The sequence below is a fragment of the Leucoraja erinacea genome, chromosome 6, assembly GCF_028641065.1.
Source record: "Leucoraja erinacea ecotype New England chromosome 6, Leri_hhj_1, whole genome shotgun sequence".
In the NCBI taxonomy this organism is placed as follows: Eukaryota; Metazoa; Chordata; class Chondrichthyes; order Rajiformes; family Rajidae; genus Leucoraja; species Leucoraja erinaceus.
Window position 1 is genome coordinate 38,980,390 of NC_073382.1, and position 15,693 is coordinate 38,996,082.

The 15,693-nt window shown below is 42.5% G+C and overlaps 1 long non-coding RNA gene across 1 annotated transcript in view; it reads right to left on the reverse strand.

The window, feature by feature from the left end:
* LOC129698000 (uncharacterized) overlaps nucleotides 1-15,475 on the reverse strand; it is a 60,922-nt gene extending 45,447 nt beyond the window's left edge. Inside the window, exons 1-2 of the long non-coding RNA XR_008723605.1 lie at nucleotides 14,809-15,475; nucleotides 14,439-14,695 (exon numbers count right to left, since the gene is read on the reverse strand). This is a non-coding gene — a long non-coding RNA (uncharacterized LOC129698000). The remainder of the gene's footprint in view (nucleotides 1-14,438; nucleotides 14,696-14,808) is intronic.
* Between the last annotated feature and the right edge of the window lie 218 nt (nucleotides 15,476-15,693).

Here is a 15,693-nt window from a genome sequence, read left to right on the forward strand (position 1 = left end):
ACACAATCATGTTGGAGCCTAAGTTACTGTACCTTTTTACCTCATAGGATCTACATTTGAGAAATATCTACCCTCAGCACAGTGCAACAAGGTTCCTAAAGCAGAACATTCTGTCAAGCTTAACTGAGCTTTGGAAGGAGATCTCAGCTGATTCATCTTGTACCTTGTTTTCTTTCTTTTTGAAAGCAAAATTTCACTCTGAGCACCTTTCTTAGTCTTATCTCCATTTAAAAATATATGATATTATTGCCTAGAAATGTATCCCTTGTCAGTGCTAAGGAGCAGATAACATGCTATAGCACAAACACATTGTACCCTCGCTCCTAAATGCTGGTCAATTGCTAGTTATGCAATTAATTTGAGAGACATTGTGTATTATGATCAGTGCAATATTTATCAATATACAGTACTAACATTGACTGCTTATATTTAATTGTGGTTAATTGCTGTGATGCACTGTTCTACCTTTATCCTCGCAGCCTTGTTTTTTTATGTGATATATTTTTATTTTGTTTCTTTGATCCCACAAACAACTACTTTTCCTTTCACATCTACCTTGGTTCAATTTATTGGTAGTCTATGTTTTCTGAAATGTAAGTCTTTCTGAATCTCATTTTATGTTGGCATTGTCTTAAAGATGATGAATGTATTTGTTTGCAATATACCACGTATTTGTGCCAAAGAGCAGATTTTCCATCATTCAAATTAAAAATTGAGCAACCACTCGGGCCGAACAGTGGGATGGGCTGAATGAACAAATAATGCTTCTTTAGTGAAGCCCATTTCATTCTGTTCAACATTGATTTAAACATACAGGAACTCCTGCAGAATCAAACTATAAATGTCTGACATTCCCCTTTGATTTTCCTTCATTTGTTTTGCTCAATGAATCAGGGCGATCCGTTCTAAATTTAGAAATTTAGCATCTAAATTTCAATCCCTTAGCATAACTTTGATAAGTTTTTCAACAGTAATTAAAACATTATTGTTAATTGTTGAGTGTCACTCATTGAAAAAGTACAAAGGGACTAGATGGAGTAATATTGAGTTAAATGTGTCTAAGAACATTTTCTGAAGCAATATGTAGATGGCCGTACTAGAGAAAGGGCTACAGCCAACCTCCTCTTGTGAAATGAGGCTGGACCAATGGCTGAAGTATCAGTGGGGAGTACTTTGAGACCTGGCAACACGGTGGCACAGCGGTAGAGTTGTTGCCTTACAGCGCTGGAGACCCAAGTTCAATCCTGACTATGGGTGCTGTCTGTAAGGAGCGTGTGTGTTTTCTCCGTTTGCTCCGGTTTCCTCCTACACTCAAAATACGTACAGGTTTATAGTTTACTTGCCTTTGGTAAAAATGGTAAATTGTCCCAAGCATATAGGATAGTGCTAATATACAAGTATTGTTGTTGGTGCGGACTTGGTCTCTAAACCATTGACTATAATTGTATTTGTTTTCTGATAATTATGGGAAAAAAAGATAGGAATACTCTATCAGTTCAAATCATAAGGTCATAAGATCATAAGGAATATGAGCAGAAATGCACCATTCGGCCCATTGAGACTAGTCCGCCATTCAATCATGGTTGATCTATCTCTCCCTCCTAACCCCATTCTTCTGCCTTCTCCCCATAACCTCTGACACCTGTACTAATCAAGAATGTGATAATTGTATGGTTGTGAATATGATTGTCCTATTTTGGGGCAAGATGAATGTTGTTGGCATCAGAAATGACCATGAAAAGATTGATTGGGAGAAGCTGTTTGCAGATACATAAATGTTGGGCAAGTGGGTGTTTTTTTAAAGTGAGATAGGAAGAGCACCGGGTCAGCATGTTCCTATGAATTTAAAGGACAAAGCTAGCAGGATTCAGGAACTCGGGCTGACAAAGGATATTGAGACATTGGACAGAAAAGGCAGTTTTATGCAGCAGGGATACAGCTGAGGAGTAAAGCAATTTAGTAGTACACTTGAGAAGGAAATTACGAGGGCAAAATGGAGACTAATGTTACCCTCGACAAATAAAGGAAAGGAGAATCCTAAGAGGTTCCATACTTATATTAAGAACAAATTGATAGCTAGGAAGAGAGTCCCCTTAAGGGTCAGTTTGATTCAGAAGATATGCAAGACCTTACATGAAAATATTTCATCCCTATTTACCATGGAGAAGATCATGGGGGCTAATGTCCTGAAATTTAGACCCCTCCCTCCTGCACCAGGTCCTCAGCCATGTATTGAACTGCACTATATTTCTACGTCTTGCCTCATGAGTTCATAGCACGAGTGGTGATCTTGAGATTACAAGTTCTGCTCCTAACACCCATAATTTTCTTTGCAGGGTGGCATCTCCTTTCCTACCCATGTCATTTGTGTCAATGTAAACCACAGCTTCTTGCTGCTCATGTTTGAATCCCAGATTGCCAGAACAATACTGTGGCAACACTCACTGCTCAACACCCACTGTTCTTGAGAAAGAGTAGAATCATTATGAGAATGAGGGATTTTACATACAATCTTAGGATGGACAAAGAGGGGTTTGGTCTCTTTCAAACAAAGACATTTCACCTGCGCCTCAAAAAGGAGACAAAATATACGTTGGAAAGAAAAAGATCTATCCCCTTTAATGGGAGCACATAGAGAATATGCAGTAATGATGGGGAACAGAGTAAGAAGATGTTAGCAAGCAAATATTGCCAACTGACACATGCAAAACTACAGACTGCCAACCTGAAAAGGATTTGTCAATTCCTACTCTGTTTTCTGTCCATTATCCAATCCTCAATCCGCACTAGGATTTTACCACAACATGATCTGCTCCAATATTATTCATTACTCTTGTGAATAGAGCTTAAAGGTCTCTTAACTCCACAGGCATCATATTCATTGGTTTCACCTTATGTATTCTGACAGATACATGCTAAGAAAACCATCAATATATTTGTTGAATATAATATTGTTTTGTTAGATCCATGTTAACTCTGCCCAGTCCTAATACTATTTTCTAAATGCCCTTTTTTGCCTCTATTAATAACATATTCCAGTATTTTCTCTGACTGTTGTCAGGGTCACAGATCTATATTACCCTGTTTGTTTCTTACTCCTTCCTTAAATAATGGAATCATATTTTTCCATCCATCAAGTTGTGAGGACCATTCTGCTTTCACCTTGATGGATTTTCTATCTAGGTTCTTGGCACATTTTATTTGAAATTTAAGTCATTTTGGATCCACAATTCTCCAACCTGAATAAAAGAGTCCCAGGGCCAAAATGAACTATGCCACAAGCTAGTCATTGCAATGCAAGTCTTTCATGCTGGTAATCCAATAATATTCAATTTCAAACCCCGTGGTTTTGATCAAAGCATTCTAAAGTTTATCTGAGGTTCTTTCAACTTACAGCTTATTGTTTCATCTATATATTTCAGCTTACAGTGTGCATTGTTGATCACTGATCCATAGTGAACGGATATGTTTTGTGATTATTGATGTTGCAACTGCATTACAAATTGCTGAGAGGTTAAAATGTCACCTCATTGCATTGTGAGAGGGTTTTATATTATAGTACAAAGATTGATTTTGTTATAAACCATTACATTAATCATCTGGAGGGAACACTGAAATTCTAAGCCACATAAACAATCAACATTTATCCAGGATAATTCCCACTAGTATGCAAGTGAAAGTCAAATTATTTTATTTCTCTCATTATTTGAATATTGAATTTTATGCCATTCTAATTTTAGATTCTTCTCTTTAGTCAATTAGCTCCACCATTCTGCTAACCTGTAATATTGTTGTTTATTTCCTTTAAACAAAAACTACTTATCTGTGCTGGATTCCTCCTAACTGCAAATAAAACTTCAGATTATAATTATAGAACAAAAGCTCCAGGATAAATGTTATGTGCTGAAGATTGATGAAACCACCAGACTGTTCTATTTTCACCGCCCTTAGCTTCAGCATGACAAGGAGAGGATGAAGGTGTGAGTTGATAGCACTAATCGGGCACTTCAAACCACCAACTGTTTTTCCAGAAATGTGAAAATATTTTCTTTATTTCATTTATTAGTTTTCCTGTACTGTAGGCAACGTCACGCGTGTTTTTTACAGACAACATTATCCTATATCTTTTCAAAATGCTACACCATCTAGTGTTTGATTAGCAGATGACAGTTCCGTGAAGTAGCATACTGTCCAACCTAACCCATGTTCATCCTATTGGAGATCTCTCATCTCCAATACTTCTCCATTGTATGACATAATAAGTAAGCTTTTTAAACCTATACTACAAGTGGGAGCACAGCCCACGATTATGTTGAAGATACGCACAAAATGCTGGATTAAACCAGCGATCTGGCAGCATCTCTGGAGAAAAGGAATATGTGACGTTTCAGACTCAGGGTGTGAGGAAGTGGTCCGACCTGAAATGTCACCTATTCCTTTCTCCTGAGATGCTGCCTAAAGGCGCTGTCCCACTTGGGCGACCTAATTGGCGAGTTTAGAAGAGTTTGAAAAAATTACATGTTGAAGACTATGTAGAAGACCTCCTTCGACCTCCTTCGACTATGTTGAAGACCAGCTTCAACTAGCTACAACTGGCTATGACTAACCAGGAAAATTGGACACCGAATAGTGGAGAGTGAATTACATGTAGAAAACTTCTTTCGATCTCCTTCGACTTCCCTTCAACCTCCCTTCGACTATGAAGAAGACTACCTATGACTACCTTCGACTACCTTCGACTACCCTCGATTACCTACGACTAACATGCCGACCTACTACGACCTACTACGACCTACTACAACTAAACCTACGAGTTAAAAACGTATTGATTTTTTCCATGGCGACCTTTTTTTACACGCGGGCATTATTTAACATATTGAAAAAAACGCCGCAACCTAGCTGAGGCCTCGACTATGTGGAGACCACTCTTAAGCATGAATGAGACCTCCTACGACCTTGTGTCGACCATGCTGCGAGTATGAGTCGAGGGCAAACTCGCCAGAACTCGAGCATTAGGTCGCCCAAGTGGGACAGGCCTTAACCTGCTGAGTTACTCCAGTATTTATTGTATATCTTCGGTTTAAACCAATATCTGCAGTTCATTCCTATACCATTGTTATTTTGCTCATTTGTAAAATTATGCTGAGTAACTCAAAATAAAATTTAATTTGTTGATTATTTAAAATATCAAATTCCATTTATTAAGCATTTTTAATGTGGTAATTTGTTTCTCTCAGACCATGCTAAGAATTAGGAAAGATTGCCAACGTTTTGGTCAAAGAATTAGGTTTTGAGAAGTGACTTTGAGAAGGAAAGACCAATAGAGATAGAGTGTTTTAGAATTTCAAAGTTTAGACAGTTGAAGTCATTGATTTTAACCGGGGAACAATAATAATCCTGGAGGCACCAAAAGGTGAACCGCAGTGATTTTGGAGGTTTGTATGTTTCGATAAATGGGTGAGATTAAGTGCAACACCTCACACTTGCATGGTTTAAACACCATCTACCATTTATCCACACATTTCTACAGCTAATATATCTCACTATATACTTTGATAATTTTTATCATTGTCTGATCTCCGCTAATTTAGGTGTCATCTGCAAACCTACGAATCAGCCCATCTACTTTTGCATCCAGATTATGTAGATATAACATAAACAACAGAGGTTACAGCACAGATCCCTATGGAACTATTGTTCACAGTCCTCCAGCCAGCCTTTCACCGCAACTGTCTGTTTTCTGTGAATAGGCAAGTTCTGAATTCAAATGACCATTACACTGTGAATACGAAGCATCTTAGTCATTTGGGATCAGCATACCATCAGAGACTTGATCAAATGCCTTACTAAAATCCGTCTAGACAATATCCGTTACCCTACCCTCATCAATCATCTTTGTCACTTCCTCAAAAACTCAATCAAATTCATAAGACCTGACTTGCTGTGGACTAAGCCACGCTGACTGTCCCTTATTAGCCCATTCTCTTCCAATTGAGAGTAAATCCTACCCCGAATAATCCTCTCTATTGACGTGAGGCTCACTTGCCCATAATTTCCTAGATTATCTTTACTTCCTTTCATAAACAAAGCAATAACATTGGCTACTCTCCAGTCCTCTGTGGCGGGAGAAGATACAAATATATTCATCAAGGCCCCTGCAATCTCCTCTCTTGTCTCCCTAAATAACCTGCGATAGATCTCATCAGGCCCTGGTTGAGTTATCTACATTAATGCTCTTTATGAGTCCCAATAGCACTTAATTCTTGATATCAAAATGCCCTAGCATATTGATATTATAACATAGAACTTAAAACCGTATAGTACCAAAACAGGATCTTCAACCCATAATATTTGTGCTGAACATGATGCCAAGAGCAATAGAGATAGAGTGGTATAGAATTTCAAAGTTTAGACAGTTGAAGTCATTGATTTTAATGGAGGAGCAATAATGATCCTGGAGGCACCAAAAGGTGAACCGCAGTGATTTTGGAGGTTTGTATGTTTGGATAAATGGGTGAGATTAAGTGCAACATATGCAACATCTGAATGCATATGATTGATATCCCTCCATTCACTGAGACTCTTAAATGCCACTCTCATAGTTGCCACCACCACCACTCACAGAGCCTACAAATTGGCCCCACACATCTCCTTTAAACTTTTCCATTTTCACCTTAAAGCTGCCAAGGCATACAGTAGGACAATGCTTAGGATCACGTATTGACAAATTAGAGATAGTTAGCGGTCAGTATGAACATGTTGGGATAAAATGCTGTGACTCTGCTGTTTGTGACAGACAAACAATAACCTATGAAATCGGTAATCCTTCCTGGTTCTTTTCTGCCAATACGCCCCTCCTGAGCTCCCATACCAAAGAAAGAATTAAAATATTATTGAACCACAATTACATGGTGTAATGTGTAATTTAATTTAACAGACCTCATTGCTTGCCCAGTATGACTGAAGCCAATTAATCTGCATAATGTATGTTATTTTTAAAGCAAATTGTCATGTTTGGAAAACAACCAATTTGTCTATAACAAGTCTCATTATAGAATAGCCTTTTATTTGTCATTCAGACCGAAGTCTGAACGAAATTTAAGCAGTCATACATACAATAAAAAACAACAATAAACACATATTAACATCCACCACAGTGAGACCACCCAACATCTCCTCACTGTGATGGAGGCAAAAGTCTTAGGTCTACAGTCTCTTCCCTCCTCTTCTCCCTCTGCGCTGAGGCGATAACCCCCCCCCCCGGGCGATGTTAAAAACAGTCCCGCGGCTCAACACCGCGGCCCAGGGTGTTCGTAGCTGCCGCCCACCCAGACCTGCAGATGCAGCCGCTGGCCCGCGGCCGAACCCCGGACTCAGGCCACCGCCGCCAGAACACCGTCCCAGCCACCTTGTGAGTATCTGTCGACTTCAGCCTCGGGCCAGGCCGCCCCGACTTGGGCGCCGAACCTCCCCCGAGCCGGGCCGCCCCGACATGGGCATTGCTCCTCCCTTCGGCCGGGCCGCCCCGACATGGGCACCGAACCTCCCCCGGGCTGCGAGCGCCGCACCTCCCCGAGCTCGGCCGCTCCGACGGGAGCCTCGTTCCATCTCGGGCTGGCCGCTCCTCTCCTGTGCCGGACCGCCCTCACGGGAGCGAACTCAGGGCGAGTCTTGACGGTCTCTGCTTCCGGAGCCTCGAGGTCGCCGAGAGACTGCACACCCCGTTCCCACCCCCCCCCCCCCCCCCCCCCCCCCCCCACAAAACACCACTAAAAAACCAAAATCTAGACTAACCAAACAAAATAAACAACACAAAAAACACAAACCAAACAGGACTGCCGATGAGCCGCTGCAGCCACTTCCGGGACTGCTCACAACAATTCCACAAATTAGGTTTTGGTAAATTTTCCACAGCAAAGTGTAATTCATTATTTAACTTCATATTTAAAATACCTGCCAATACCAGTTATTTCATAAAATACTCATTATGGAATACTGCTATAAAGTATCCATTTTTAAACATTAATTTAAATAGTAAGATTAAATGAGAACTTACCAGTTTGAAGTTTGATCTTTATTTTATGAGGAGTTACGATGAGGGATTACGTGAAGCCCCGCCAGCACTCATGCACGACATTCTTCAAAGCAGCGGTGTGAAATCACAGACAACAGTAGATGAAATAAACATAGAAAGATAAGAAGAACTAGAATACCAGTTGACCTTTATGATAGAGGGCATGAGCGGAGGGCACGTAATCCCTCATCGTAACTCCTCATAAAATAAAGATTAAACTTCAAACTGGTAAGTTCTCGTTTAATCTTACTATTTTACTTTGGAGTCACATGAGTGACTACGTGAAGATTTTAAAGATCTGTGATTTCATGCCGTGGAACGAGTCCATGCTTCACTCACTGCCTTAGTTGACCAGGAGAGGAAGTATGTTATCGTATTCAGACATGAATAATGACAATAGTAACCTCCCTCACCCGGGAGGAACTATGAACAGAACTTAACATAGAGTTCATAAATACCCCCCCTTCCCCCCCCATCTGGCAATGGGTTAGTACTAAATGTGTGGAAAATTGCTAGATTGACCATCCTGCAACCGCTAGGATGTGGTCCCGCTAACTTCCATAATCCTGCTGCTGAGGTTGTTACAGCCTTGGTGGAGTGATTTGAAATGTCAGTATTTACTCCTGCATAAGCCAGACCCATAACCACCTGAAGATGGTCTGAAGTGATACCTTTTTTTGACGCTAGATGTAACTAACAATATTGCTAGTTCAGAGTCTCTAGGCTCTACTGATCTAACATTCTGGTGTAGATGTGTGACCATACACAATCGAAGGTTCATGGGATATGTGTATATCTAGTTTGAGATCTGGTGCCCCTGGTCTATACTGCTTGACTAAGTCATAACATAAGTGTTATTTAGCCTGCAGATATAATCATCCTATCCAGTCAATGTTTATGTAATGACTAGACCCGTAGTGCTGCATGCAGGGCTATGAGCATAACCACTTATAAGTGAATTAGCCCAAGGACAGGGATGTAGCTGGAGCCCTTCAGCGAAGCGATGTAGCACAACGTTAACACCCCATATCTCTGCGTCCCTAGGCCTGGGAGTGTTCGAGTTGCAGATTTCCTTCATAATCTAGAGCTCAGAGGGTGACCCCCCCAGAGTGGATTCTACTCCTCTCAGCCAGTATGATGAAGCACTTAGGTGTGGCAGATGGCACTTTAGACATCATGATTTGTCAAGCCCTCATATGAGCCTGAACTACAAGACGTCAGTCATCCGTGCCGAATATGTAATATAATTATAAAACAAATACCTCCCATCTCCTTATGAGGAAATATTTTGTTTTAATTTGTTTTTAGTGCTATCCCTGCGATCTGCAGTGAGCGCGTTCATGGTTGGTTTAACAACCTCAGCCGCAGGAACGGTCTTCTCAGTCTCTGTAAGTCAAAAATAATTGATTATATCATGCTGAGGTTTATTTATATAGCACTTTTAAACAAAATCACTTTGAACCAAAGTGCTTTACAGAGATTGATTAAACTAATTGAACAGATTAAATGTCAATAAATCCATACAAAATAAAAAAGAAAAAAAAAAAAAAAGACACACGGCTAGACCAATACTTGTGTCTATAATAACCATATATGGTTCTATCATTCCCCACATCAGTGGGAACCATGGCTGGCTAAGCCCTGCAGGCACTATAAAAATGCCTGAGGCTGGAACTTGCTGAATTTTGCAAACCCGTCTGATAAAAGAACATTCCTCCTTAGTGTAGCTAGGATGTAACCAATGCTACCAATATGCCACATATTTTCCACTGGTGATTGAGCCTGGATGCAAGCTTCTTGGTCTTTAATGTTCACAATGTATTTTAATACTTTGTGATCCAACACCCATATTGTGTACCGTAATGAGGTTTGGGTAAACTATCACCGGATATTTTGACTTGTTTGCACACATGTAAACAGGCATTTGCCACCACCGAAGTGTATCAACTTGGACTAGAGCATGCAGATTAGGCATATTCGCATAAACCTTTAATCCACAGAATGCACCCAGTGTCTATAGGTAGTTGATACCATGTAACTGAGGAATTGGTAACTCTCCCATCCACATCTGTAACTAGATGGCATGAGCAATATCTCATCCTGAAAAATAGCATCAGTTTGTAATTTAACTGAAGATTTACTGATTTAGTGGAATAGCATAGAGCTGGTAACAATGACCACATGGTACTTGAGTGCTTACTTCTTTTGCATGCTGTATAGTTCTGATTGTGCAAAGGCCTAAAGAGCACAGCTGTAAGCCAATTATACTTGATGAACAGAAGGTTGCTTGATCAGTTTTGTTACGGGCTTCAATTAATTCCAATCCCTTACCTCAGGGCGGAGTCCCTGATGATTAAATAGAGTTAAAGGTAATCCCAATCAACAATAAGTTCAGTTGGTATCAACTTAAATTTATCTGAACAGATGAGAACCCAATTTCTCAAATGGGTTTTGGTGGCTGATACAGCTAAGTTAGCAAAATACAGCGTTTAATCTCATCCAGACAGTTCTTAACAGTATTTTTAACTCTCAGCAGCCGAAGCACTCATTTAGTATATAACCTGGGAACTGAAGTTAGCCTATTTTGCAATGTTTTAACTGTATCATTGCCCCATCCAGTTAAATTTCAGATATTTCCGGTGCCCTGTGAATGAAGCTGACCCCATGGGAATTAATAGTCACGAAGTTTCAATGTCTATACTGCACATGCAAGTTGGGCTTGTTGATAATAAACAGGCCTCATTTGTCATAATAGTGAGCCTGCCTAAAGAGGCAACTCCAGCCATATTCCTAGAATGTCTCGCTTGTACTGTGCAGTATAAACTATCTCATCCAACCTTCTTGTATATGGTCCACAACCCCACGTTTCGAAAGAACCAGACCCACCTACTGTCATGGTGGTTTTATGGTAAGCCCAAAAGGTCCCCGATGCGGGTTCGATTTCCATCCTTGATTGGAGCATAGGGCTGCTGGTGTATGTGCACCCATGTTTTTCCAGGTGCATGGTAACTCCCAGCCGGCACCTGTTCCTCGGACATGCTTCCAAGTTCAGAGTCAGTTGCCAACTGACTCATCGCACTTACCTTCGCAGAAGGGTGTTTTGTAGGCAGCCCTGAAAAGGGTGCTGCCACAGGCTCTCGAGGAGACCAGTGCTGCTATGGCCATCCCTGGCCAATTAGGATGGATAAAACGTCCGAGGACGTACCCTGTCTCCAGTTTTAGCTCTTCAGTCTCCTGTTTTAGCTCTTATCCTCCTCGGGCAGCCGGAGTCTGAATTCGCTGCCGGCTACCCGCTCTTCTGCGGTCCTAGCCGTGTCTTCCACACGGTCCCCATAGTTGGGGTGTCCCCAAGCACGGTTCTACCCGTGATCTTCCACACGGTCCCTGTGGCTGAGGTTTCCCTCAAGCACGGTTCTGCCCATGGTCTTCCACGATCCCCGTAGCTGAGGTTTCCCCCAAGCACGGTTCTACCCGTGTTCTTCGCAAGTTCCCTGTAGCTTGGTTATCCGCAGTCTTCCCATGGCCCCCAAGGCTGGGTTATCCGCAGTCTTCCCACGGTCCCTGAAGCTGGGTTATCCGCAGTCTTCCCACGGTCCCTGAAGCTGGGTTACCCGTGGTTTTCCCGTGGTCTCTGAAGTCGGATTATCCGTGGTTTACCGTGGTCTCTGAAGTTGGGTTACCTGTGGTTTTCCCGTTGCCTCCAAAGTCGGGTTCCTGCAGTGTTCCCGTGGCCTCCAAAGTCGGGTTACCTGCGGTCTTCCCACGGTCTCTGAAGTCGGGTACCCGCGGTCTTGGAGAACGGGTTACCCGCGGTCTTCCCGCGGTTTCGGAGAACGGGTTGCCCGCGGTTTTTCCCCAGTCTCGGAAGGCAGGTTACCTGCAGTCTTCATAGGTTCCATGGTCCCTGCTGCCAGGCTTCTTCCTGCGGTCGGCATACCCCACGGCCCTAGTAGTTGGGACCTAAAATGCTGGCGAAACTCAGCGGGTGCAGCAGCATCTATGGAACCTTGTAGCAGGGATCCTTGCGGTGTCCGGAGCCAGGGTTTCCCCTTTGAATGCTCCCTTGGTTTTGAGCTTCCCCTGAGCCGGCGTGGCTTAGTAAACGGGGTTTCCCTCGCGGTCCCTGATAAAGGGCTTCCTCGCGATTCTGTGGTCTGCTTCGGAGATCCCCGTAATTCGCAGCTGGGATCCAACCCCCCCCCCCCGGCGGTCCCTGTAGAAGGGAGCCGGGTAACGCTGGGGTTCCGACCTTGGACCTCCAGCAGGAGCTCTGAACGCTTCCTGCAGTAAAAAAGAGTCCTTAAAAAGTTAAAAACGTACCTTCAGGTCCGAGCTGTTGGAAGCAGAGCTCCAACAGCCTGTCGTTTGCGCAATGCGAGAGATGATATGACGCCGCGCATGCGTGCTGGCGGGGTCTTCACGTAGTCACTCACGTGAGTCCGAAGTAAAATAGACATGTTCATTTTGCTTTGTTGCATTCATTCAAATGCAAATACTTGAGGGGCTCTGCTATTTTGAAACATCCCTTAATTCAGTTATACTGCACAGTTTGTGCCAAAATTTCTGTCATCAGTGACATAAGGTATTGGGGATTTCACACTGGGCATCAAACTAGCTGGAAGTTAGTTGTCAAAGTAAAAGATTTATGTTAAATTTGTATCAAACCTTAGCTAGACCACAAATAGTTCATCACATTCAGTTCCAGTTATTGTATATTAAAAAGGATGCAGAGACTTGAGAGGAAGAAGAAAAAAGTGTTTGTAAGAATAATACCGGAAGTTAAAGTTCAGAAATAGCAAAATGGACTTAAAGGATAGGAGAACAGAAGAGCTGACGTTACCCTGAGATTATGAAGTATTTTGATAAGGTAAGCACAGAAATATTATGTTCACTTGTGGTGGAGGGAAGAATGAAATGCTACAAATAGAAGATAAACTCAACAGAGATACATCTACAGTGAAGTATATAAGTCCCTGTTTAATTTCCTATTTAAATATAGGAATGTGTTAAGCTGAAAAATTTGCTTATATACAAAGTAGTTGAGATAACTCATGCCCCTGTCCCACTTAGGAAACCTGAATGGAAACCTCGGGAGACTTTGCGTCCCACCCAATGTTTCCGTGCGGTTCCCGGAGATTGCAGGTGGTTGCCGGAGGTTGCAGGTAGTGGAAGCAGGTAGGGAGACTGAAAAAAACCTCCGGGAACCGCACGGAAACCTTGGGTGGGGCGCAAAGTCGTTTGTTGTATGCATTTCGTTATACTGCATTTCGTTGACTCTGTACTGTACACTGCACAATGACAATAAAGTTTGAATCTGAATCTGAATCTGAAAGTCTCCAGAGGATTCCGTTCAGTTTTCCTAAGTGGGACAGGGGCATAAGATTGATAAATTTATGGGGAACCAAGATACATTAGGAAGAAAGAACAAAATGAATATTCCTTATATTTTCTTAGGAATTTGGTGAAAAATCATTATGAAGCATGAACTCCAGTACTGAGCAGTTGACTAAATTTAAAGTAGTTCCTTCTTCCCAATAACCCTTTCTGGCTTAAGCCCTCCCTTCACCACCTCCAGTTTAAATTCCATTTGGAATATTTTGGAGGACCAAGAAACCAAGACGTGAATGGCCATCTTGTGTGCTGTAATTATTTCAGATTAAACACAAGCAGTATTAAAACATATTTATATCTATACATAACTAAAACTCTGATCTTGTTATCTTCTGGTTTGGAGGTCTTGCTATTTGTGCAAAAACGGTTCGTGATAGTGCTACGATTTTTCACCAGTTCACTCACCGTTCCCCTGTGCAGCGAGTGCACCAAGTTTTGTTCCGATGTTGTAAAAGTTAGCATCAGAGACCCTGCCCTGCACAGCCCAGCGTGCGAGACCCATCCCTGCTCAGAGTCATAGACCAAGCCCAGAGTTGGTGTCGCCAAAGGGAAAGCAGAGACTCTGATCCCGGTGGAGCAGAACGACCAGCGACCAGCGCGCGCTGTGAGTCCCCATCGCACTGCCAATTCCAGCCACTAACCCTCTGGTCTACCTCACTGGCTCCTCCCCCCACTCCGTGATGCCCCCCTCTCCCCATGGCTCTTCCCCCACAACTCCCCTGCCCCCACAACCCCGCCCCCCCCAACCCGCCCCCACAACTCCCCCACCACCACAACCCCCCTGCCATCACAACCCCCCCTTCACCCCCACGACCCTCCGCCCGCACACACACCTCTCCCCCCACAACCCCTTCACCAGCAAACCCCTCCGCCCCACAACACCCCCTCCACACACACACACACCACCCTCACGCCCACACCCCCCCCCACACACCACCTTCCACACACATACCCACCCCCACACACCACCCACCAGCAATATTCACACTAGGGGCACCATGGCCTTCCTGTGGGCTTGCTCTTCTTGTGTTTCGGCGTAGGTGGTGGTAGAAGATACACACGCAGCATGGATATGGTTCGTCTCTTCTCGGCTGCTGCCGTCAGGTGACGTCCTCCTAGGCTACTCATGCAAAGCAGTTGAGTTCTCACTGTAGCTCCCAAGCAGTACACGAGGCCCGAGGTCGTGGTTAAATATGGGGTTTATTTTCGGCTCCAACCAACCCATGAGAACTGAGCCAAAAACGAGGAAACAAACAAAAATAAAAATGCAGTTTACAAAATACATGCATGTACGTCCATACAGCAACACAACACCACACTAACCAAGCACATAAACAACATACCTCGTCCACTGCTTACTACTTAAGAGGTATTTCTTGGTCTTCTGTCTTTCTTTATGATCTTGCTTATTTAACATTTAACTTATTTTGGCGGTGTATCCCCTTTGTGTTGCTTCCTTTTTCTTTGCTGCCCTCCAAGGTGCGCCAAGAATCGTGCCCCCCGGAAACTAAGTCGGCAATTAGTTCCGCCCTTAGGAACGCTATTATTACAGGTAGGAACCAAAAATCGTGAGGTTTAGAATTTAACTAACTGCCGATGTGGGGCAGTTACAGTTGGTATTTTAAACAACTGCTTTGCTTTTGGTGTGTTGCTGCTGCTTTAAACAGCATTCTGTAAAATAATTTGTTATTTGGTTACTATCGTTTCAAATGAAAAAAAAACTATTTTGTGAAGTACATTGCCATTCATAATGGAAATATCTCAAGCACTTTGCACATAATTATTACCTTGAAATGCAGGCATTCTTGTTCTCCAGACAAAAGGCTGTTTTGAAGCAATTATGAAGAGTACAGCTCACATGAAGGAACCGTGAGCTATTTTTGCTGTTGTTGGCTGAAAGATGGTTTCTATCTAGTATTTTGGGCATTAGTTTGACACTTCAGCTGAGGGTCAGTTCTCTTGACACCACTCACTAAATACTAAACCAGGGTATCACTTCAGTTTTTAGAATGAAATCCTGAATCGGAATAACAAACCATTATTCTAGGCAAGTAGTGCTGCAATATAAACACTGTATGTGGAGGTTAAGTAGTTACCTTTTGAAATGTAGTGAATACTTCTATTTATTAGACATATTTTGATGAAGGAAATAAATTTATTTATATTTATGATAAACATTCAAGAGAAAAAAAAACTATTAACATAGTCTGTGGCACAGCTGGTGGAGC